The sequence below is a fragment of the Rattus norvegicus genome, chromosome 12 (assembly GCF_036323735.1).
Source record: "Rattus norvegicus strain BN/NHsdMcwi chromosome 12, GRCr8, whole genome shotgun sequence".
NCBI classification, from domain to species: domain Eukaryota; kingdom Metazoa; phylum Chordata; class Mammalia; order Rodentia; family Muridae; genus Rattus; species Rattus norvegicus.
In genome coordinates, this window is record NC_086030.1 from 22,822,912 (window position 1) to 22,848,220 (window position 25,309).

General features: G+C 38.7%; 1 pseudogene; it reads left to right on the forward strand.

The window, feature by feature from the left end:
* LOC134481321 (vomeronasal type-2 receptor 116-like) overlaps positions 1-15,671 on the forward strand; it is a 38,944-nt pseudogene extending 23,273 nt beyond the window's left edge.
* Positions 15,672-25,309: the final 9,638 nt, after the last annotated feature.

The following is a 25,309-nucleotide window of genomic DNA, read 5'->3' on the forward strand; positions in this document are numbered from 1 at the left end:
TTCCAGCCTTTCACTCTGAGGTAGTGTCTGTCTTTGTCTCTGAGGTGTGTTTCCTGTAGGCAGCAGAATGCAGGGTCCTCGTTGCATCTTCAGTTTGCTAATCTATGTCTTTTTATTGGGGAGTTGAGGCCATTGATGTTGAGAGATATTAAGGTATAGTGATTATTGCTTCCTGTTATATTCATATTTGGATATCAAGTTATGTTTGTGTGCTTTTCTTCTCTTTGTTTTGTTGCCAAGATGATTAGTTTCTTGCTTCTTCTAGGGTATAGCTTGCCTCCTTATGTTGGGCTTTACCATTTATTATCCTTTGTAGTGCTGGATTTGTAGAAAGATATTGTGTAAATTTGGTTTTGTCATGGAATATCTTGGTTTCTCCATCTATGTTAATTGAGAGTTTTGCAGGATACAGTAACCTGGGCTGGCATTTGTGTTTCTTAGGGTCTGTATGACATTATAGATACTTTCTTAAATTCATTTTATTTGATCTCATAAAATATGTGGACAAATGCCATATATTAGAAATGAATTTTTACGCCAATAAGACAGTATAGACCAGCATCAGTATGAATTCAATTTGACAGTATTTTAACGAAGCTTGCCACATACATTTCCATAATCAAAGCAATTAGCTATGAGTATGCTATTGTTTACTGGCTCCATTCAGTATATTCAGTTCAGGCACAGATTATGAAATGAACCTACTTCAGTTAAGGATGGGTATTCACACCTCAATTAACCCAAATGACAAAAACTCACTTAGACATAATCAGAGTGCAAAATATCACAGACAATTTTACACTGATAACACAAAACCAGATGCCTGTAGACTATCAGTCTCATATGCAAAATGTCCATGTAACATAAACTTTGCTCACCAGTGCTGAAAATCATTAGGGTGCAAAAGAAACAGTAGATTTATCTCACTATCCTGTTAAAATACTATTATGGTACTTATGATGCCACTTCAATGTATGTATACATATTTCCCAATCATATATGCCTAATGTTATTTCATTTTTTATTGGGATCAATGAATATGTGAATATGACATAATTCAGACTCCTATAAAATTACCATTATGAATCATAAATCTTCCTTAGCTGAACTCCCTGCTGAAGAACATTAAATTCATGAATCCTGGTGGAGAGCCGATATCTTTGAATCCTTCAGAGAGCTTGCACATAGATTATGACATTCTGAACTTCTGGGATTTTCCACAAGGTCTTACATATAAAGTGAAAGTAGGAACATTTTCTCCATATTTTCCACCTGGTCAACAATTGTCGATTTCTGAGGACAGAATAGAGTGGAGTATAGGAGTGGAGCAACAGGTGGGTGGAATCCTACACTATTCTGTAGAGAACACAGGTAAAAACCATGTAACATGCCTTGGTGAGACTGATGCCTCCACATAAATTAAAAGATGAATCTAATGATAAAGTGCCAAACTTACTTTCCATGTTCAAGTGTTTCTTAATGTGTTTACCTTTGCAAAGATTATCAAATTCTTACCAATGTTATGCATAATTCTAATTTTACATATACATATATGTGTGCGTATATATACCTATTTGATAATGTGCAATTTTTTTGTGTGTACACAATTTGAATCTCTTCATTCTGTGATAAGTAGATAGATAGATAGATATAGATATATTATAGATAATGTGTATTTTAGCAATATAAATTATCATAAATAAATAGAATGAGCATGCGTAATATTAAATTCATTATTACCCAATCCTGTAATATACTTTAGTTACCAGGCTAATTCTTTATATCCCAATTTCTTTAATATCCTCAGATTCCTGTCTCTGTATGCAGTGAAAGTTGTGGTCCTGGATTCAGAATATCTCTTCAGGAAGGGAAAGCTGCTTGCTGTTTTGATTGTGTCCTATGTCCAGAAAATGAAATTTCCAATGGAACAGGCAAGTGCGTGCATTAAAGATGAGGTTCTCACCACTGTTTTTAATCATGCTTAAGATTTTGTCCTCATAATTAATAGTAATATTCAACAACAGAGCTCCTTATTCTAGTCTACATTTAGAGCTTTATATGATTACAAGCTATATTTAATTTGGTTAATACTTGTTGAGAATGTGAAAGGATGCTAACAATAGTTTTTCTAGAGAATGTAACAAGTGCCTTCTAGATTCAAATAATTATGTCTAATCTTGTCCAGAATTTTTACCTATATTTGTACCATATTAAAACTTTTAATCTGTCACAAGGTCATCTTAAAAATTCCCAGAACAAATCCTAAAATGGATATGATCTTAATAGACAGTAGATTTCTTTTTAATTAATACAGGCATTCAAGAGATGGCTTAGTAGTTAATAGAAGCGGCTTCCCTTTTAGTGGAAATGGGTGTGACCTCCACTAGTACTATGATGGCTTGAAACTCTTTATAATTCAAGGCCCAAGGATCTGACACCACATTATGACCAACCTTGATAGCATACTCATTTCTGGCACAGAACAACATATAGTAAAAAAACTCAATCCAAATAGCATGGGTAGTAAAAGATTCATAGGTCTCATACATAACAATATATGGCATAATATTCTGCCAATGTAATATCCTGTTTCCGATTATCTGTAGCTCAAATAAGTAGGTAATAAAATCTGTGTAGATGCACAATTAGGGTTATGTGCAAATTCCTGCTGAATGAAGAAAGCGATGCTACACACATGTGAGAGTTCATCATGGCTTTTTAAAAATGTTTGAACCAAGACATAAGATGACTAAAGGACATCATAAATGTTTCTTAGTATTGTCAGGTATGGCTGAGCATGGAAAAATACATCATGTAATAATCAGTAAATATTGAATTAGGTGAGTAAAATCCACCCCCAAAAATTAATCAATCTTCCTGAATATCATTGTACTGGCCAGTTTTGTGTATCAACTTGACACAAGCTGGAGTTGTCACAGAAAAAGGAGTCTCAGTTGGAGAAATGCCTCCAGAGATCCAGTTGTAAGGTATTTTCTTAATTAGTAATCAAGGAGGGAGGGCCCCTTGTGGGTGGTAGCATCCCTGGGCTGGAAGTCTTGGGTTCTACAAGAAAGTAAACTGAGGAATCCAGGTTAAGCAAGCCAGTAAGATACATCCCTCCAGTGGTAATGGGGAGAGGATGGGGAGGGGAACATCCATATAGAAGGACAAAGGGAGGGATTAGGGGGATGTTGGCCTGGAAACCGGGAAGGGTAATAAAAATTGAAATGTAAATAAGAAATACTCAAGTTAATAAAGATGGGGAAAAAAAGAGAAAAAAACCCAAATGCCAAGCATGGATAATATAATTGTGCTCCTACCTATAGCTATAATAATGAGGAATCCCCTTTAAAACCATGTCAATAAGCCACAATGTGTATTACCATATACTTTTTACTTATTTATGCATTATCACTGTTACTTACCAAGATAAATATGTAAAGTCACTAAGGAAAGTTTTTATCTTAAAGGGAAAATGCCACTAATAAAAATTATTTTAAATATGAAAAACAAGAAACATCCCTCCATGGCCTCTGCATCAACTCCTACTTCCTGACCTTTTAGAGTTTTAGACCTGACATCCTTTGGTGATGAACAGCGTGGAAGTGTAAGCTGAACAAACCCTCCCCCACCCCACACTTGATTCTTTTTGCTGATGTTTGTGCAAGAATAGAAACCATGACTAATTCAACCATGTATATATGATAATTATATATATGTATATATATATATATATATTATAAATCACACATGCAATACATGCATGCAATGGTGCACATAATATAATGGTGCATTATATGCAATGGACATGTGATGAAAATCATGCAATCTTGGTTCCATCCTTTAGATGTATGTATTTATAGACATGATAAAGGCAAATATATCCTACTGCTAATATAAAATTCACTTTAACTAGTTCTATTAAATCAGGGGCAAGAAAATATTAACTAATACATACATTTTATATAAATTTTTTATATCTTATCTTGAGAAGTAGCGTAATGAAATAGACAAAGGAAGTGCAGAATACAAAAGAGAAACTCAAAATATCTGTACTTTAACAAACAGGATATATGCCTAATAGGCCCTAAACACATTACAAGAAATATCCTACAGTTGATGCACACATTCAGCAAAGTAACAAGACACAATATTAACTCAGAAAATGGCTTCTTAAAAAAAACAAACCAATCAGGAAGTAAACAATGGGAACTAAATATACCTGATAATAATTAAAACAATGGGGTGGAAACATCAGTACACTGAAAGATTTAAACACTGAAAAGAAATTGAAAAACCTACCGGAAGGTAAAAATAACTCCCTTCCACTTTGTGTAAATGAATAGTGTCTTTGTTGGGACTGTATTGCTCTCATAAAACGTTAAAATTATAGTTAAGGGAAGAAATCCTTTCTTTCATGTTTTAGCCCTGAGCTTACCACTACGTAAGGAAATCAGGCTAAAAATAGAAAGCAGAAAGTTGGGGGCAGAAAATTACAAAGAAGACATGGGATAATGGAACTTACATTATTGCTTCAGTGTTTGGCCAGGATGCTTCCTGAAGCAATGTAGTATCAATTGTCCAGTAGTAGCCACACCCACACTGAACTATCCCATCCCACATCAATCATCAATCGAGAAAATATACCAGGGACACTGCCCTGATCTGAAGGAACCTGGTCAAGAGTTCCCTGCACACAAATCCTGTGGGAGGGAGAGTAAAACCTTCAGAGGGGCAGATATGCCTGGGAAGTCAGAAGAGACTACACTGTCCCCACATTTCTCACTCCAAAAGAAAACGCCTAATGCCATCTGGGACCCATGTGCAAAGTAGCCTGAAAAAGGTGGGGCAGGCATTTCTGGTTGCCGCCCTCAAGGAGAGCTGAAACACAGCCCTCCAGGAGTGACTTCAGGCCCAGGATCAGAGGTAAGACCAACTTTTCTGCTGCAAGTGACCTGCCTGGTGGACTCATGACACACGCCCACAGGAACAGCTAAAGACCAGTAGACAGGAAAGACTACACGCCTGAAAGCAGAACACTCTGTACCCATAACTGGCTGAAAGAAAAAGAAAAACAGGTCTACAACACCCCTGACAAAACAGGCCTATAGGACAGTCTAGCTACTGTCAGAAATAGCAGAACAAGGTAACACCAGAGACAACCTGATGGCGAAAGGCAAGCGCAGGAACCCAAGCAATAGAAACCAAGACTACATGGCCTCATCGGAGCCGAATTCTCCCACCAAAGCAAACACTGAATATACAAACACACCAGAAAACCAAGATCTTGATTTTAAATTACATTTGATTATGATGATGGAGGACTTCAAGAAAGACATAAAGAACTCAGTTAGAGAAACGCAGGAAAACATAAGTAAACACGTAGAAGCCTATATGGAGGAATCACAAAAATCCCTGAAAGAATTCCAGGAAAACACAATCAAACAGGTGAAGGAATTAAAAATTGAAATAGAAGCAATCAAGAAAGCACAAAGGGAGACAACCCTGGATATAGAAAACCAAAGGAAGAGACAAGGAGCCATAGATTCAAGCATCACCAACAGAATACAAGTGATAGAAGAGAGAATCTCAGGAGCAGAAGATTCCATAGAAATCATCAACACAATGGTCAAAGATAATGTGAAATGGAAAAAGGTACTGGTCAAAAACATACAGGAAATCCAGGACTCCATGAGAAGATCAAACCTAAGTATAATAGGCATAGAAGAGAGTGAAGATTCCCAGCTCAAAGGACCAGTAAATATCTTCAACAAAATCAGAGAACAAAACTTCCCTAACCTAAAGAAAGAGATGCCCACAAACATACAAAAAGCCTACAGAACTCCAAATAGATTGGACCAGAAAAGAAACTCCTCCCATCACATAATAGTCAAAACACCAAATGCACAAAACAAAGACAGAATATTAAAAGCCGTAAGGGGAAAAGATCAAGTAACATATAAAGGCAGACCTATCAGAATCACACCAGACATCTCACCAGAGACTATGAAAGACAGAAGATCCTGGACAGATGTCATACAGATCCTAACAGAACACAAATGCCAGCCCAGGTTACTGCATCCAGCAAAACTCACAATTAAAATAGATGGAGAAACCAAGTTATTCCATGACAACCAAATTTACACAATATCTTTCTACAAATTCAGCACTACAAAGAATAATAAATAGTAAAGCCCAACACAAGGAGTCAAGCTACACCCTACAGAAAGCAAGAAAATAATCGTCTTGGCACCAAAACAAAGAGAAGAAAAGCACACAAACATAAACTCACATCCAAATACCACTATAACAGGAAGCAACAATCACTATTCCTTAATATCTCTCAACATCAATGGACTCAATTCCCCAATAAAAAGGCATAGATTAACAAACTGGATACAGAATGAAGACCCTGCATTCTGCTGCCTACAAGAAACACACCTCAGAGACAAAGACAGTCACTGCCTCAGAGTGAAAGGCTGGAAATCAACTTTCCAAGCAAATGGTCTGAAGGAGCAAGTGGGAGTAGTCATTCTAATATCAAATAAAATCAATTTTCAACCAAAAGTCATCAAAAAAGATAAGGAAAGACATTTCATATTCATCAAAGGAAAAATCCACCAAAATGAACTTTCAATCCTAAATATCTATGCTCCAAATACAAGGGCACCTACATACATAAAAGAATCCTTACTAAAGCTCAAAGCACACATTGTACCTCACACAATAATAGTAGGACATTTCAACACCGCACTCTAATCAATGGACAGATTATGAAAACAGAAACTAAACAGAGACATAGACAGACTAAGAGAAGTCATGAATCAAATGGTTTTAACAGATACTTATAGAACATTCTATCCTAAAACAAAAGGACATACATTCTTCATACCAGCTCATGGTACTTTCTGCAAAATTGACCATATAATCGGGCATAAAGCGGGCCTCAACTGATACAGAAAGATAGAAATTATCCCATGAGTCCTATCAGACCACCACTGGCTAAAGCTGGTTTTCAATAACAATAAAGGAAGAACGCCCACATGTACGTGGAAGTTGAACAATCCTCTACTCAATGATAACCTTGTCAAGTAAGAAATAAAGAAGGAAATTAAAAACTTCTTAGAACTTAGTGAAAATGAAGGTACATCATACCCAAACTTATGGGACACGATGAGAGTTGTGCTAAGAGGAAAACTCATAGCTCTGAGTGCCTGCAGAAAGAAACAGGAGAGAGCATATATCAGTAGCTTGACAGCACACCTAAAAGCTCTATAACATAAAGAAGCAAACACACCCAGGAGGAGTAGAAGGCAGGAAATAATAAAACTCAGAGCTGAAATCAACCAAGTAGAAACAAAAAGGACTATACAAACAATCAACAGAACCAAAAGCTGGTTCTTTGAGAAAATCAACAAGATAGATAAACCCTTAGCCAGACTAACCAAACACAGAGAGTGTGTTCAAATTAACAAAATCAGAAATGAAAAAGGAGACATAACTACAGAATCAGGGGAAATTCAAAAAATCATCAATTTCTACTACAAAAGCCTATATTCAACAAAATTTGAAAATCTGGAGTAAATGTACAATTTCCTAGACAGATACCAGGTACCAAATTTAAATCAGGAATAAATAAACCATTTAAACAACACCATAACTCCTAAAGAAATAGAAGCAGTCATTAAAAGTCTACCAACCAAAAAAGAGCTCACGTCTAAATGGATTCAGTGCAGAATTTTATCAGACCTTCATAGAAGAGCTCATACCAATACTATCGAAATTATTCCACAATTGAAACAGATGGAGTGCTACCGAATCCCTTCTTTGAAGCCACAATACACTTATACCTAAACCACACAAAGACCCAACAAAAAAGAGAACTTGAGACCAATTTCCCTTATGAATATTGACGCAGAGATACTCAATAAAATTCTTACAAACTGAATCCAAGAGCACATTAAAAAAATCATCCACCTTGATCAAGTAGGCTTCATTCAAGGCATGCAGGGATGGTTTAATATATGGAAAACCATCAACATAATCCACTATACAAAGAAACTGAAAGATAAAAACCACACGATCATTTCATCAGATGCTGAGAAAGCATTTGACACAATTCAACACCCCTTCATGATAAAAGTCCTGGAAAGAATAGGAATTCAAGGCCCATACTTAAACATAGTAAAAACCATATACAGCAAGCAAGTAGCTAATATTAAACTAAATGGAGAGAAACTTGAAGCAATCCCACTAAAATCAGGGTCTAGACAAGGCTGCCCACTCTTTCCCTACTTACTCAAAATGGTTCTTGAAGTCCTAACCAGAGCAATCAGACAACAAGGGAAGAGCAAAGGATACAGATTGGGGAAAAAAAAGTCAAAATATCACTATTTGCAGATGATATGATAGTATCGTTAAGTGACACCAAAAGTTCCACCAGAGAACTACTAAACCTGATAAACACTTCTGCAAGTGGCTGGGTATAAAATTAACTCAAATAAATCAGTAGCCTTCTTCTACACAAAAGAGAACAAAGCTGAGAAAGAAATCAGGGAAACGACACCCTTCATAATAGTCACAAATAATGTAAAATACCACGGTGTGACTGTAACCAAGCAAATGAAATATCTGTATGATAAGAACTTCAAGCCTCTAAAGAAAGAAATTGAAGATCTCAGAAGATGGAAAGATCTCCCATGCTTATGGATTGGCAGAATTGATATATTAAAAATGGCCATTTTACCAAAAGCGATCTACAGATTCAATGCAATCCCCATCAAAATACTAATCCAATTCTTCAGAGAGTTAGACAGAACAATTTGCAAATTCATCTGGAATAACAAAAAGCCCAGGAGAGCTAAAATTATCCTCAACAATAAAAGGACTTCTGGGGGAATCACTATCCCTGAACTCAAGCAGTATTACAGAGCAATAGTGATAAAAACTGCATGGTATTGGTGCAGAGACAGACAGATAGACCAGTGGAACAGAATTGAAGACCCAGAAATGAACCCACACACCTATGGTCACTTGATTATTGACAAAGGAGCCAAAACCATCCAATGGAAAAAAGATAGCATTTTCAGCAAATGGTGCTGGTTCAACTGGAAGTCAGCATGTAGAAGAATGCAGATCGATCCATGCTTATCACCCTGTACAAAGCTTAAGTCCAAGTGGATCAAGGACCTCCACATAAAACCAGATACACTCAAACTAATAGAAAAAAAAGTGGGGAAGCATCTTGAACACATGGGCACTGGAGAAAATTTCCTGAACAAAACACCAATGGCTTATGCTCTAAGATCAAGAATGGACAAATGGGATCTCATAAAACTGCAAAGATTCTGTAGGACAAAGGACACTTGTTAGGACAAAATGGCAAAGATTGGTAAAAGATCTTTACCAATCCTACAACCGATAGAGGGCTTATATCCAAAATATACAAAGAACTCAAGAAGTTAGACTGCAGGGAGACAAATAACCCTATTAAAAGATGGGGTTCAGAGATAAACAAAGAATTCATGGCTGAGGAATGTCAAATGGTTGAGAAACACCTGAAGAAATGTTCAACCTCTTTAGTCATAAGATAAACGCAAATCAAAACAACCCTGAGATTTCAACTCACACCACTCAGAATGGCTAAGATCAAAAACTCAGGTGACAGAAAATGCTGGCAAAGATGTGGAGAAAGAGGAACACTCCTCCATTGTTGTTGGGATTGCAGACTGGTACAACCATTCTGGAAATCAGTCTGGAGGTTCCTCAGAAAATTGGACATTGAACTACCTGAGGACCCAACTATACCTCTCTTGGACATATACCCAAAATATGCCCCAACATATAACAAAGACACATGCCCAATATGTTCATACCAGCCTTATTTATAATAGCCAGAAGCTGGAAAGACCCAAGATGCCCTTCAACAGAGGAAGGGATACAGAAAATGTGGAATATCTACATAATGGAATATTTCTCAGCTATCAAAAACAATGACTTTATGAAATTCATAGGCAAATTGATGCTACTGGAAAATATCATCCTGAGTGAGGTAACTGAATCACAGAAAAACACACATGGTATGCCCTCATTGATAAATGGATATTAGCCCAAATGCTTGAATTACCCTAGATGTACAGAACACATGAAACTCAAGACAGATGATCAAAATGTGAATGCTTCACTCCTTCTTTAAAAGGGGAACAAGAGTACACTTGGGAGGAAATAGGGAGGCAAAATTTAGAACAGAGGCAGATGGAACAACCATTCAGAGCCTGCCCCACATGTGGCCCATACATATACAGCCACCCAATTGACAAGATGGATGAAGCAAGAAGTGCAGGCTGGCAGGAACTGGATGTAAATCTCTCCTGAGAGACACAACCAGAATACAGCAAATACATAGGCGAATGCCATCACTAAACCACTGAACTGGGAACGGGACCCCCGTTGAAGGTATAATAGAAAGGACTGAAAGAACTTGAAGGAGCTTGAAACCCCATATGAACAACAATTCCAACCAACCAGAGCTTCCACGGACTAAGGCACTACCCAAGTCTATGCATGGACTCCAACCCTGGGCTCCAACCTCACAGGTAGCAATGAATAGGCTAGTAAGAGCACCAGTGGAAGGGGACGTCCTTTGTCCTACCAAGGGTGAACCCACAGTGAACGTGATTGTTGGGGGGAGAGCAGAAATGGGGGGAGCATGGGGAGGGGAACACCTATAGAGAAGGGGAGGGGTAGGGTTTAGGGGGATGTTGGCCTGGAAACTGGAAAAGGGAATAACAATCAAAATGTAAATAAGAAATACCCAAGTCAATCAGAATGAAAAAAAAGAAAAGAAAATACACCAAAACCTTGTCCACAGGTCAACCTTATGGATGCTTTCCTTTTTGTAAGACTATTTTTTCCACATGTTTATACATGTGTCACGTTGTCAGAAACCAACAATCACATGCATCATCTCCAAAAGCAACCCAATACACATGATCTACAGCTATGCACACATGCTCATTCATGATAATAGCTCTTTTACTTACAAGAGTCAAGACAATGAAATATCCCCCATATTAATCAACTAATGAATGGTTAATTAAACTGTATACAAATACACATAAAAGAATAATTTATCTATGAATATGAAATGATCACACTCCCAGGAAAATGAATGTTAATTCAAATAAAATTGAGTGAGGTAATGCAAACAAAGAAGTAATACTGCCACCGACAATCATATATGTGCGTGTATATCTATATATCTATATCTATATCTATATATTTATATATAGTCTTTAAAACTTTAGGTAGAGTTTCAAATTGAGTATGTATGGAAGTCAGGAAGCTAGAAATGGTTCATAATGCTGAAAACATATGATTAAAAGAAATATAATAATGAAATCATTTGCGGAGTGTGGTCCACAATTGATTAGAAGAGTAGAAGAGGAAGAATGGGGGAACATAATTAATACTAAAATCTTTTCACAATGTCATAAATAAACCCACACCTGCTGAAGCTTCAGAACCTGTACTTTACAGACACAGAATTTCACTGGAGCAATCCTATATGGAGAGACAATGCATGGCAGATTCACCACTGGCTATCAAGTAAATAGCCACGTGACACATATGTGCTACAATCTTTCAATGGGTTAGTCAATGAACTAATAGAGACAACCCCAAATAATTGGTAATTCCTCACTACTTAATCTTAAGTTCCTATTGCTATTGTAGAAACCACATATCTGAGACATAAACAAGGAGAAAACATGCAAAACCGACCTAGAGGCTTTCTCACTGCTGATTAGTAGACAGAGGATTAGACAGTCTCTAAGCACAAGACTTTGCATAAAACATACCAAGAATATTACTGTGATATAGAGGGTATTTCAGAAAGAAAACATCTAATATGGATGGAAGCTCATTAAGACACAGAAAACTCTAAAGCAGCTTAAGTAACAAATGTCACAGAGAATATATTTAATCTCAATATGTAACACTTTTAACGCCTTCAGAGAGACTCTGAAAATATCCAAATACATTAGAACACTCGCTCAGAACATGTATAGAAGCAGGAAAGATTAAATTTAGAACGTTTTGAAAGTAAAAGCTCACTGAAGCAAGAAGAGGTAAGCCCAGATCCCTGAGACGACAAGAAACATGTGAGGTTTCTGGAGACACTATGCATCCTCTGATGTTGTCAGGAAGCTGTGCTATGAACTCCAAGTTTCTAGGTTTTTTCTATCACCTCTTTTGAGGTGAACTTGTGATACTGGAGGGTTTTGAATCATGTCTCAATCGCTTGTGTAGTAGTGGGACAAAAAATGTTTTCTACAAAACAAAGAAAATAATTTGGGGCTCATGGTTTCATAGCATAGTAGATTCCCTTCAAGAAATCATGGTGAGCGAGGAAATCAATTGGAAAGTACAATGTTCTAGCTATCATTCAAAACTTACTTCTGATCCAGAGGCATCACAGGAAAGATGAAGAAAAAGAAAGAGTGAGAGAGGAGAATGGTAGAAACACAGGCACACAGAGACACATAGCAGAACACCAAGAGCAGAAATGAAGTCAATGCTATGGTTAATATATACAGTCCCCATTATCTGAGAAGCTATTAATCTTTCCAAGCAACTAATAAAGCAAAGTCAATTTTTAATGGAATGACCTGTAGTGTATGTAACATTCCACATATTGCTCCATGGTCCATGATTGAGTCAAAGACCACCTAATCAATACCCCAATGATAGGTCCCAAAAGCCTTCTTGGACTTGTTGCTCAGGGATATCCAAGAATCTACAAAAGTTTATAGCCTCTTCTGTTGACCCAGGTTCTGGCCAAGAGGTGTAAGTGCCTATTGCCAAATATACTCAGCACTTCATAAACTGATCCAGAGATTCCTGAGTTAGGACTGACATAAATGACCTCTCCTAACTAGTAGCTTTCATGGAAACAGAAGGCATCGTGCAAGCTTCTGAAGAGGAGAAGCAACAACCAGACCTACCTACCTATGATACCTATGAGCCACTGTAACAACTAGCCATGATGATCCTATCAGTTCAGTGTCACTACACATAGCTTGAAGGAGCCCATCATCTCCATAACTGGACATAACATGGGCTTGTGAAGCAGATAGTATATCTTTATTTGAAATTGAGTTATAGTATTACCCACTGCTAAGTTTACTCTCCACCTATTATCAAGAAGATCACTTTCCAACCCATAGAGTTCATCACAGAATACCACAACCGCTCAGAATATAGAGTTGTAGACATAGTCCCAGTAGTAGAGATATCTTCAAAACACACAAGAAATCATACATATAAGGTTTCTAAAACATTGTGAAAGAGGAGGAAGAAATATTTTAACAGCCATAGTACCAAGCTTAATACAATATATATCCAAAATTGTACATAAAGGCTAATCAATATGTGTACCCAAAGGTAAACTGAAATAGTTTACATGTAAAATAGATATTTTAAAGTAGACAGAAGACAGCACATGGGCCTCAGTATTGCACAAAATAGTGTTGAGAAGTTGGCAACTTGAAAAATGGGAATGGGAAAGCTGGAAAAATGAACACAATCCATCAACAATTTCTATGTAATTAAAAATAAGTTAACATTATGTGGTAGAAACTAAAAATTATATAAAGAAAGTTATGTTCCCCATTTTAACATAGTGTATCTTCCTTTCATTTTCTAGGTAGTTTGCAAGTCATCTTCCTAAGCGTACTTAGATGACTACCTAGTACCTCAGTTAAACCAACAGGGTCTAGGTTTTAGGAATCTAACTTAGTGCAAGAAAAATGTGTGTACTGTTCCAATATTCACATTTGGTTATGTCTTTCACCAAATTAACATCAAAGTAAAGAATTTACTTCACTTCAAAAATAAAAAAATTACTTCACCTTCCAGTTCACAGTTTATCATGAAGGGAAGTTATGGAATAAAGTCAAGGCAGGAATCTGGAGGCAGAAACTAAAGGAGAGACCATGGAGCTGCTTACTGCCTTGCTCCCCATAGCCCATTTAATGTATTTGTTAAAATAACTGAGGATGAATCTCCAAGGTTGGCAAAGGCCACAAATGGGGAGAACCACCAACTACAATCATTAAGACAATACCTCACAGACTTCCCTATGGCCAACCAGATGGAAGCATTTTCTCATTTGATATTCCCATTTCAAATGTGCCTTCATTTTGTTCTAAGTTAAGAAAACAATAACCAGCATCAGAGATGATATTTTGGAAAAATAAATTTGGATGGTTGCTAGTTCATTATGCCTTCATATCAATAAATAGGATTCCCAAAGACTTCAGCATGTTTTTGGGTCTTTAACTTTCTCTCACATGAGACAAAAATAGTAATAGTGTCCAACAAGTGTCTTCGTGCTGCAGAGAACATAATATTCAATATTCTATATGTAACAGTAAATAACATTCCCTTCATGGATTCCTCAGTATAAATTACCATAGCATACCATAAATATTATAGGAATAAAAATAGTGCTTTAATCTGGAGATAAGAAAAAAGTGCCATGAATACATATTAGAAATGAAAAAGAAAACGCATTTGCTTATTTACATGATTTTTATTTATTGGATATACTCTTGAAAGAAGAAACATGTTGTTACCAATTTCCATCTGTGCACAGAAAAGTACTTGCCTTACATTTCAGAATGAGCAACATTCACGCGTGGTAATGTACAAATAGGAAGATGTCGAGTTTGTAGTATCATGTCACATTGCATTTCTTGCCAGATATTGATCAGTGTGTGAAAAGTACAGAGGACCAGTATGCTAACACAGATCGGACTCTCTGCATCCAAAAAGCTGTAACATTTCTTGCTTTTGAAAACCCCTTGGGGATGACACTCGCCAGCATGGCCCTATGCTTTTCTATCCTCACCTCATTTGTCCTGGGGATTTTTGTAAAGTACCAAAACACTCCTGTGGTGAAGGCAAATAACAGTACTCTCAACTACATCTTGCTCATCTCCCTCACCTTCTGCTTTCTTTGCTCATTTCTATTCATTGGTCAGCCCAACGCAGTCACCTGCATCCTGCAGCAGACCACGTTTGGAGTTGTTTTCACAGTGGCTGTTTCTACTGTCTTGGCAAAAACCATTACAGTCATCCTGGCCTTCAAGAGCACAGCTCCAGGACGAAGGTTGAGGTGTTTGCTTATATCAGGAGCACCGAAATTCATCATTCCCATCTGTACACTAATACAAACTGTCTTCTGTGGAGTCTGGCTGGGAATATCTCCTCCATTTGTGGACACAGATGCACACTCTGAACATGGTCATATCATTATTATGTGCAACAAGGGCTCAGTAACAGCCTTCTACTGTGTGCTGGGATACCTTGGAGCTCTGTCCCTAGTGAGCTTCACAGTAGCTTTTATGGCCAGAAACCTGCCTGACGCCTTCAATGAAGCCAAGTTCTTGACCTTCAGCATGCTGGTATTCCTCAGTGTTTGGATCACCTTTCTCCCTGTCTACCACAGTACTAAAGGAAAGATCATGGTGGTTGTGGAAGTCTTCTCCATTTTGGCCTCCAGCACAGGTCTTCTAGGTTGTATCTTTATCCTCAAATGTTATATTATTCTTGCAAGACCTGACATGAACTCATTGAAATGCAGACAAAATAGAGTTCAGTGGACATAAGAGGGTTTTTGAATACCTCATATTTCTTTTAGAGTTTGGAGTCCTCAAAATAAAGTTTATCAGGTTAAAAACTTGTATATCTTTGACACCTGCCAGAAGATTTAGTGAGTGATTAGCTATTCTGTGGTAACATTAGAGTGTTTTATGTCAAAGACTACATTATCTTGAGCTCTTTTAGACATTTAATCAGACAGCTACAACTCATCTCTCTATGTTAAGTTCTCATAAAATTAACAACATGTTATAGTTATGTACCAAACCAGAGGCCTAGATAATAAAGGAAAATATTGTACAATTTACCATAAATAGATTTACAAGTTTTATTGTAACTTGACCACAAACTTGTTCCTGTCATGTAATTTTAAACAGTCTTTATTTGTATATTAATGCATTCTATTATATAAAAGGACAGGAGAAAGGTACCATTATATCTGAACACAGTATTTGAAGTAACCTGTATTCTCAGGCAATGGTCACTGGTATTTGTTGCAAACATAAAGTTTTCCATACAATATTTGAGGTAAAATTTTTTGTATGTCTGATTATTTGTAACTTCAGCAACTTTGCAATACTAAAGAGCATGTTCCTTTCCAGTCAGATGAATTACAATATCAGAAGTCATGACTACATGACATGTTAAATTTACTAGAATATAATATCACAATACAACCATGTTTCTGGTATATGTATGATAGTATTGACAGAGAATACTAACCTAATAGGAAGGATCCATCTCAATGCTTGGAACTATATCCCATGGACAAGATTTCAGTGGTGACTATAAAGAGATAGTAACTTAAGCACCAATATTCAGGAATCTCTTTTCTAAATTAGTTGTAACTTAACCATCTTCTTCAGACTCTTGGAGACAGGAATTTTCTATTGTAACATACTGCTCCCTATATCAAGATTTGGAATAACCCAACTAATAAAATTATGTGCTTAATGTTAAGCAATATAATAGTTTTATAGTAAAAGTGGCCATCTTGTCAAAAGCAATCTACAGATTCATTGCAATCCCCATCAAAATTTCAACTCACTTCTTCATAGAGTTAGAAAGAGAAATTTACAAATTCATTTCAAATAAAAATTCCAGATAGCAAAACCTATTCTCAATAACAAAAGAACTTCTGGGGGAATCACCATTCCTGACCTCAAGCACTATTACATAGCAAAAGTGATAAAACCTGTATGGTATTAGTACAGAGATAGGCAGGTAGATCAAGGGAATAAAACTGAAGACCCAGAAATGAACCCACACACCTGTCATCACTTGATATTTAACAAAGGAGTTAAAACCATCCAGTGAAAACTAGGTAACATTTTTTAAAAAATGGTGCTGGTTCAACTGGAGGTCAGCATGTAGAAGAATGCAAACTGGCACATTATTGTCGCCCTATCCAAGTGGATCAAAGATCTCCACATAAAACCATATACACTCAAACTACTAGGAAGAAAAGTGGAGAACACCCTCAAACACAAGGGCACTGAAGAAGTTTTCTTGACAAAACACCAATGGCTTATACTCCAAGAATAAGAATTGACAAATGGGCCTCATAAAACTGCCAAGCTTCTGTAAGGCAATGAGCACTATAATTAGGACAAAATGGCAACCAACAGATTGGGAAAAGATCTTTATCAATCCTGTATCTGGTAAGGAGTTAATATCCAATATGTACAAAGAACTCAAGAAGTTAGACTCCAGAGAGTGAAATAACCCTATTAAAAATTGGATACAGAGCTAAACAAAGAATTTTCAACTGATGGATATCGAATGGCTGAGAAGTACCTAAAGAAATTTTCACAATCCTTAGTCATCTTTGAAATGCAAATCTAAACAACCCTGAGATTCCACCTCACTCTAGCCAGAATGGCTAAGATTAAAAACTCCGGTGATAACAAATGCTGGCAAGGATATAGAGAAAGACGAACACTCCTCCATTGTTGGTGGTATTGCAAGCTGGGACAACCATTCTGGAAATCAGTCTAGAGATTCTTCAGAAATTTGAATATAACACTACCTGAGGACCCAGCTATACCAATCCTGAGCATATACCTAAGAGATGCTCCAACATATAACAGACACAGTTTCCACTGTGTTTCTAGCAGCCTTATTTATAATAGCCAGAAGCTGGAAAGAACCCAGATGCCCTTCAACAGAGGAATGGATACAGAAAATGTAATACATCTAAACAATGGAGTACTACTCAACTAATAAAAACAATAACCTTTTCTTTCCTTCCATTTTTATTAAATTGGGTATTTCTTATTTACATTTCAAATGTTATTCTCTTTCCTGGTTTCCAGGCCATCAGCCCCCTAATCCCTTCCCCTCCCCTTCTATATGGGTGTTCCCCTTCCAATCCACTCCCCATTACCGCCCCTCCTAACAATCCCAGAGAGTGGGGGTCCAGCCTCGGAAGGACCAAGGGCTTCCCTTTCACTGGTGCCCCTACAAGGCTATTCATTGATACCTATTAATTTGGAGCCCAGTGTCAGTCCATGTATCATCTTTGGGCAGTTGCTTAGTCCCTGGAAGCTCTACTTAGTTGGTATTGTTTCTATTATGGGGTCTCAAGCCCCTTCAGCTCTTTCAGTCCTTTCTCTGATTCCTCCAAGAGAGGTTATGTTCTTGGTTCAGTAGTTAACTGCTGGTGGTCACCTCTGTATTTGACATATTCTGGCTGTGTCTCTCAGGAGAGAACTACATCTGGTTCCTGTCAGCCTGGACTTCTTAGCTTCATCCATCTTATCTAGTTTTGTTGGTTGTATATGTATGTGCCACATGTGGATCAGGCTCTGAATAGCTGTTCCTTCAGTCTCTGTCCTAAACTTTGCTTACCTATCCACTGCTATGGGATATATTTTTGTTCCCCTTTTAAAGAAGGAGTGAATCATCCACATATTTGTGATCTTTCTTCAGTTTCATGTGGTCTGTGCATCTAGCGTATTTGTGCATTTGGGCTAATATCCACTTATCAATGAGTGCATATCATGTGTCTTTTCCGTGATTGGGTTAACTCACTCAGGATGATATTTTCTAGTTCCATCCATTTGCCTATGAATTTCATAAAGTTGTTTTTGATAGCTGAGTAGTATTCCACTGTGTAGATGTACCACATCTTCTGCATCCATTCCTCTGATGAAGGGCATCTGGGTTCTTTCCAGCTTCTGGCTATTATAGATAAGGCTTCTATGATCATAGTGGAGCATGTGTCTTTGTTGTATGTTGGAGCATCTTTTGGGTATATGCCCAGAAGAGGTATAGTTAGGTCCTCAGGTAGTACAACATCCAATTTTCTGAGGAATGTCCAGACTGGGAAAAAATATTCATAGGAGAGAATATGGAGACAAGGTTTAGAACAGACACTAAAGGAATGGCCATCAGAGCCTTCCCCACCTGGGGGATCCAGCCTATATATATATAGATAGATAGATAGATAGATAGATAGATAGATAGATAGATAGATAGATAGATACAGATACCAAATTTAGACAATATTGATGAAGCCAAGAAATACGTGCTGACAGGAGCCTGATACACCTGTCTCCTGAGAGGCTCAGCCATAACATGACAAATACAGAGGAAAATGCTAGCAGCAAAGCATTGAACTGAGGATCGAGTTCCCATTGGAGAAATTAGAGAAAGGATTGAAAGAGCCAAAAGTACTTGTAACACAATAAGAACTGTAATACCACGCAACAGGAGCTCCCAGGGACTCAACCACTACCCAAAGATTACACATGAACAGACACATGGCTCCAGCTGCATGTGTAACATTGATGTTTTGGGTCATGAATGACATGGGAAGCACTTGTTCCTGCCAAGGGTAGACCCCAGTGTAGGAAAATGTCAGGACAGTGAGGAAGGAATGGGAGGTGTTTGGGTAGGGGCAACAATCTTATACAAGAAGTGTAGGGGCATTGGCTAGGGGGGTTATGGACAGGAAACCAGGAAAGATTTGAAATATAAATAAAAGGAATCCAATAACATAAAAAAACAAACAAGAAAATGAAAAAAAAAACCAAGGGGGATTTTTCAAGGTGATAAATCAAGGTCATAACATCGTCTAAATTTATTTGAAGGGAAGTATTTCAAATAATGTACTATTGGAAAAACAATAGTATATGACAGTGAGATATCTCAGCTCAATGATCTGGGTGTAACTCCTGGGTACCCAAATGGATTACAGGGAAAACTGACTCTGGACAATTGTCCTCTGTCTCTCAGGGTCACCCACAGGCTCCTGGTGATACAGACTTTGTTTCTTCCAAGCTAACAGACCACCAGGTGCCTGGTTCTCTCACCAGGAGAGAGAGTTTATATCAGTGTAGTGATTGGTGACCACACATCAGGATCTCAATTTACAAATTCTTCTTCTGTTATTCTGGGAATCACAACATGCCTGGCTGCAGGATTGTTCTGTGAAATGTCCCTGTTCTCTGGCAGGGATAGGAAGATAACCCCTCTTCTGCCATGTGGGCTCTGATGTCCAGTCCTCAGAACCCATGTCTTCCTGTGTGTCTCTGGTCCTGAGAGCCTGACTGTGCTGTTCCCTGTTTGGTCTTGGAGTTAATGATACTTTTTAATAAGTGTGGGAGAGAACATTGTGCAACTCAGGGAGACATTTCAGGGCAAGGAGAAAATCGAATTGTGTCCAAACCCTGAAAATAACATTCTGAGAACAGCAGAGTTAGGGATATTTTTTTTGCTCTGGTCAGCATGCTTAGGAGCAAGGAGACTGTATGACCCCACCACCACTAGCCTTGAAGTAGTCATAGCAAAATGGCCAAATTATAGGTTTAACTTCCTTTCTTCCCATTAGGACATGCCAAGCAAGCACCTGGAATTTCTCTTTATGCAAATGAAGTTTTACCAGAACCTCAGCACCAGCCAATACTGTATACTCCCCTCTGTAACTAATAATCACTCAGGAGGGTTCATACAGCCCTGTAACACTGCCTCCTAACCCCCAGTGAAAGACAGCTGTTTCACTGAAAACATCTCAGAGAAGCCTATTTCTTCATAGGACCCAATCTCGAAGAGGTCCAGTGAACCTACCATATTATTCTTTCACTGAGATATGGGCCCTGGAGTTATGTTTCCTCCGAACATTCTTGAAGTGTTTACAGGCAGGATGCCATGATGGTGGTCTGTCAAGACATCTAGAGGAGTCCACATTTTAGGTTCATGTCACAGGCATCTGCACACACCAACAAGGTGCTTAAAGGAAGTTGTTGAAATGGTCTTATCAATTCCCAGGTTCTTTCCCATTGCTCAAAGTTAAAAACACAGAAATGTTCACAATGAAGACTTAGCACAGAGCCAACATTCTGCAATCACATATATACCTCATCCCCTGTTGAAGGCACTTGGGGAGACTGGATCTCTGATCTGCCACAAGTGAACATTATGGTCCAACTGGGAAAAACCATTGGCTTATATCCTGGCTAACAATGTTTATAACATGTGTTCCCTAGCTTGGGGTAGTCAGTAGAAATAGGTACTGTAGGAAATTAGGCATAAAACATGCCTGTCGTCCCAATTATTGACATATATTGATGGGAGATTACCAATTGAAGCACTGCTTCTCAACCTGTGGGTCACAACCTCTTACAGGGTAGAACTTCCCTTTTACAGGAGTGGCATGTCAGATACCCTGCATATAATATGTTTGAATTATGATCACAACAGTAGATGGATAACAGTGATATAATAACAATGAATTAATTTTATGATTGGAGTCAACCAAATGGGGAAAAGTTGTCACTACATTGGGAAGGCTGAGAATCACTGAATTGAAGGCTATTCTTAGCACCTCTTTGAGGCCAGCCTCCATTACATGAAACTTCATCATGAAACCAATAGCAAAGTAAACCAAATCTGTAAATCATCAAAAAGTTATGGAGTAAGGTCATCAGTTAGTTCCCTCTTGGTTGGAGGTGGAGACCCTGGGGATCTTACCAGTTATCTCTCCAGATTTACATAAAGATTGTTGGTGACTGTCAATATCTTAGTTTTTCTTTGGTTGTTTGGTTTGGTTTTGTTTTTGATAATGGGGTCTCTAAGGTGGCCCTGGAATTCAGAGAATCTCCTGCTGCTGCATCTGACAGAATGGGATGAAGTCCTGACAGCCATTCCTCTTAAAAATACTCTTTTGTTTTTGTTCATTTCTTTGGTTTTGGTTTGGCTCTTTAAACTACATGCATAACACTGAGGAGAGAGGGGGAGTTTCTTTGTTTCTCTGACCACAAACTCAAAGATTCATGTAAATAAATGCTTCTGTCCTGGCAATCAGCAGAAGTTAGGAAACCTCATTCCAGAAGAGACTGAGCTGGACCCAGTTGCACTCACTGGGAATTTATGACACAGTATAGAGTCCCTTCTTGGGAACTAGCCAACTGCACCTTGGGAGGTGCAGGCAGGTATTTATGCTGAGGTGGGCAGCAGATAAGAAAGATGAAGATGATGATGCCATCCTAGGGGAGAAACATGAGGTCAGATGGCAGCAGGGCAACTATGCAATTGTAAAGCTTCAGTTTCAGCCTGAGCCTCCTGTCTGGACCACCTGCCAACTCCTTCCACCACCCTCTCTAGCATCTTCACTACTTTCCCCATGCCCCAGTCTGGGTGGCTTAGTTTGGAGACCCACTTTGTGTCTATGTGTTGTCACTAAACAAGGAAGATCATTGATCATGTGGGTAAGGAGGTAATGACAAGAACAGAGAATGGTTGGGGTGCTTAATGAGGTTATCTGATGGATCAGGAAACATAGAGACTGTAGTATGTGGTATTTGAGGGATGTCTCGGAATGGAAGGGTCACAGACAAAAAGGAAGTGTTCAGTCTTCTCTATCACACTGCTACTATTGTACAACCAAGTTGGGTATAAAATCAGAGAGTCTGAATGCTGTGGACACTGGAGTCTGAACAATCACCGACCTTGGGCTGGGAGGGGCCGTAGTTACTCAGGATGGAAACTGGTAGACATTTGGTGGCATAAGAGCTGTGAAAGGGTCCTTACATGATTCTTGTCAGCATGAAGATGCATGTATGTGCAAGAGTGTGTTCATGTATATGGAGGACAGAGGGCAACCTCAGGCATTACTACTGAGGACACCATCCAACATGAATAGACATCTTGGGGTTTTTGTTCGTAGGTTTTGTTGTTTGGTTGGGTTTTTCTGTTTACTTGTTTTGCTTTTCGATTTTATTTTGGTTTTTGGGAAAAAGATCTCACTGTATAGCCCTTGCAGACAAGGCTATCATCAAACTTAGAAGGATCTATTTTCCTTTGTCTCTGTCTCCCATATATGACTATTGAAGGCATGCAATAACATTCCTAGACCACTATATGTTTAATTGTTTACCTTTCATTTAATATTTATTCTGTGCATGGCAGGACACACATGTGCCACTGGACTTTGGGTTCCCACTGTCCAGTTGGACATACCCCATGGTCACATGGTTCACAAAAGCTCCCTGTGTGCATGCAAAACCACAGGCTGTGCTTCCACAGAAAGTGCCCTGCCCCTGAGAAAGCAACATGGCTACATGGCAGAGTCACTGCTATTGGAAAAACAGGATGGCAGTCCAGGAGACTGATTAAACCACATTGGACAGAATCATACCCAAGAGCAGGGTCCCAAGAAGATTCTACTGAGTCCAGGCACTATGACAGAGACCATGAATTGGGATTAATTAGCCAGCAGGTAGCAGAAGTGTGGAAGGCCACAAGGGACAGGTAGGATCCTGGAGAATTCACCAGAGCCTATTGTGTAAAAATGCTTAGATCCAGCATCTGACAATGACAATATTGTCAGTCCCACCTCCTTCTTGGGTCGGTTAACAAGCAGATGACCTCTACCTAGAGATGGCAGACAGTAAAGAAAATCTGGAGTAGAGTATCCTTGTGGATATCACTGATGCTAAAGATGTGGTTCCTGTTCTTGAATGCTCACTTGCCTGGCATGCAAAGAACTGAAGGGGATATGTAGGACTTCAAGGTCATTCTTGGATAGGAAATGGAGATCCTCAATAGCAAGTAGAGGTGTGGACAAGAAGATGGAGCACAGAGCAGAGGGAGCATTCTTACAGCCTGCTGGGCTTGCCTTGGTACCATGTAGCATGGGATTGCAGTTGGTATCTCCTCTGGTTGAACTCTTGACAGCAGGCCTCCCAGGACGCAGGCTGAGCTATGGCCTGGAGAGTAGAACATAGATCTGAGATTGCAGGTAGAGATGTATATCCGAAGATCAAGCCCAGATAGAATCAATGTTACTGTTTCTTTTTTCATCATTGCCCTATGCTTTGGTCAATGTAAGTAACCTTGAATTTATACTTGTGTTTTGGGTCATCCTTCCAGGAGAAAAATCATTCTTTGATGCTATGGAACATGGGCAAACATTAAAATCTGCAGTTTTCCCACTGAATCTGTTAGCCTTTCTGTGTCTCTTTGCTCCTACCAAGAAAACGCTGAGAGACCTGGTAAAAGCAAAGAAAGTTGGGCCAAACAGCCAGGCCAGACCCTGCCTAGAACTCAATCAGTCAAACTCTGCTGGGAATTGGCATGTATGTGTGGAAAATGATTCCTGAAGCTGCACCAAAATCAGTTCTGCTACATTGTGCCATATTGATGTGGGCAGACTTCACTGCTTTCTAAGAACTTATTGATTTCTAGGGTCTGGGTCTTGTCTGTGTCTGGGACCCTGCTGCAGCAGGTGTCATGTTCATGATCTCTACTCCCATGAGAATCCCTATGGAGATGCATGGTTAGAGCTGTTGCTGATTTTGAGTAACAAGGAGGATACTTTTGAAGTGATATTGATGAGACACAGATGAGTTAAAAGGAAGAAATATGGAAGACATCAGTCATGATCCCTACAACTCAAAGCCTCAGTCCAAGAAGAGAAACTGGGGTGATATCTAGTGACTTTATGAAGGCCTCAGATGGGACAGGATATTGGGAATCTATGTGGATGACTTTATCTTAGATTGTTACCAGAAAGAGATATAGAGACTGAACTGGGCACCTCCTGTAGTTAGGAAGGATTATTAGAGGAGGGAGGAGAACATCAATCCACCACCCACAATATATCCAAGGAGGCAGATACAGGAAGCCAAAATCAAAGGGCAGACAGAGTCCAGAGACTCTTTGCTAAGATTGGGGGCTAGAAGTCAATATGTCAGAGAGTCCAACAATGTTCACCTAGTCAACTAGCCTGGGGCCATGGGGACCCACAGTGCCTTGGCCACCCACTGGGGGGCATACAGTACTTGGACCTATACCCGCTACACATTAGTAGCAAATGTGAAGCTTGGTAGTCATGTGGGTCCCATAACAAATAGTGCATGGGCTGTCTCTGTCTCTCTTCTCTGCCATTGGATCTCCTTTCCCTAACTTGAACAGCTTAATTGTGGCTCATTGGGAATGAATGTGGCTACTTCTGGTGAAACCATATGGCATAAAATGGGGTGGTACTCTGAGAACTAGAGAAGGGGCAATGGGGGACATTTTTGTAAGGGTGGGACTGAGAAGAGAGGAAGGAGAGGAGTTGTGATGATGATGTAAAATGAATTTTTAAAGTAAAATAAATTAAATTAAAATTGTAAGATATAGTAGACTAGGCAAGAATCTA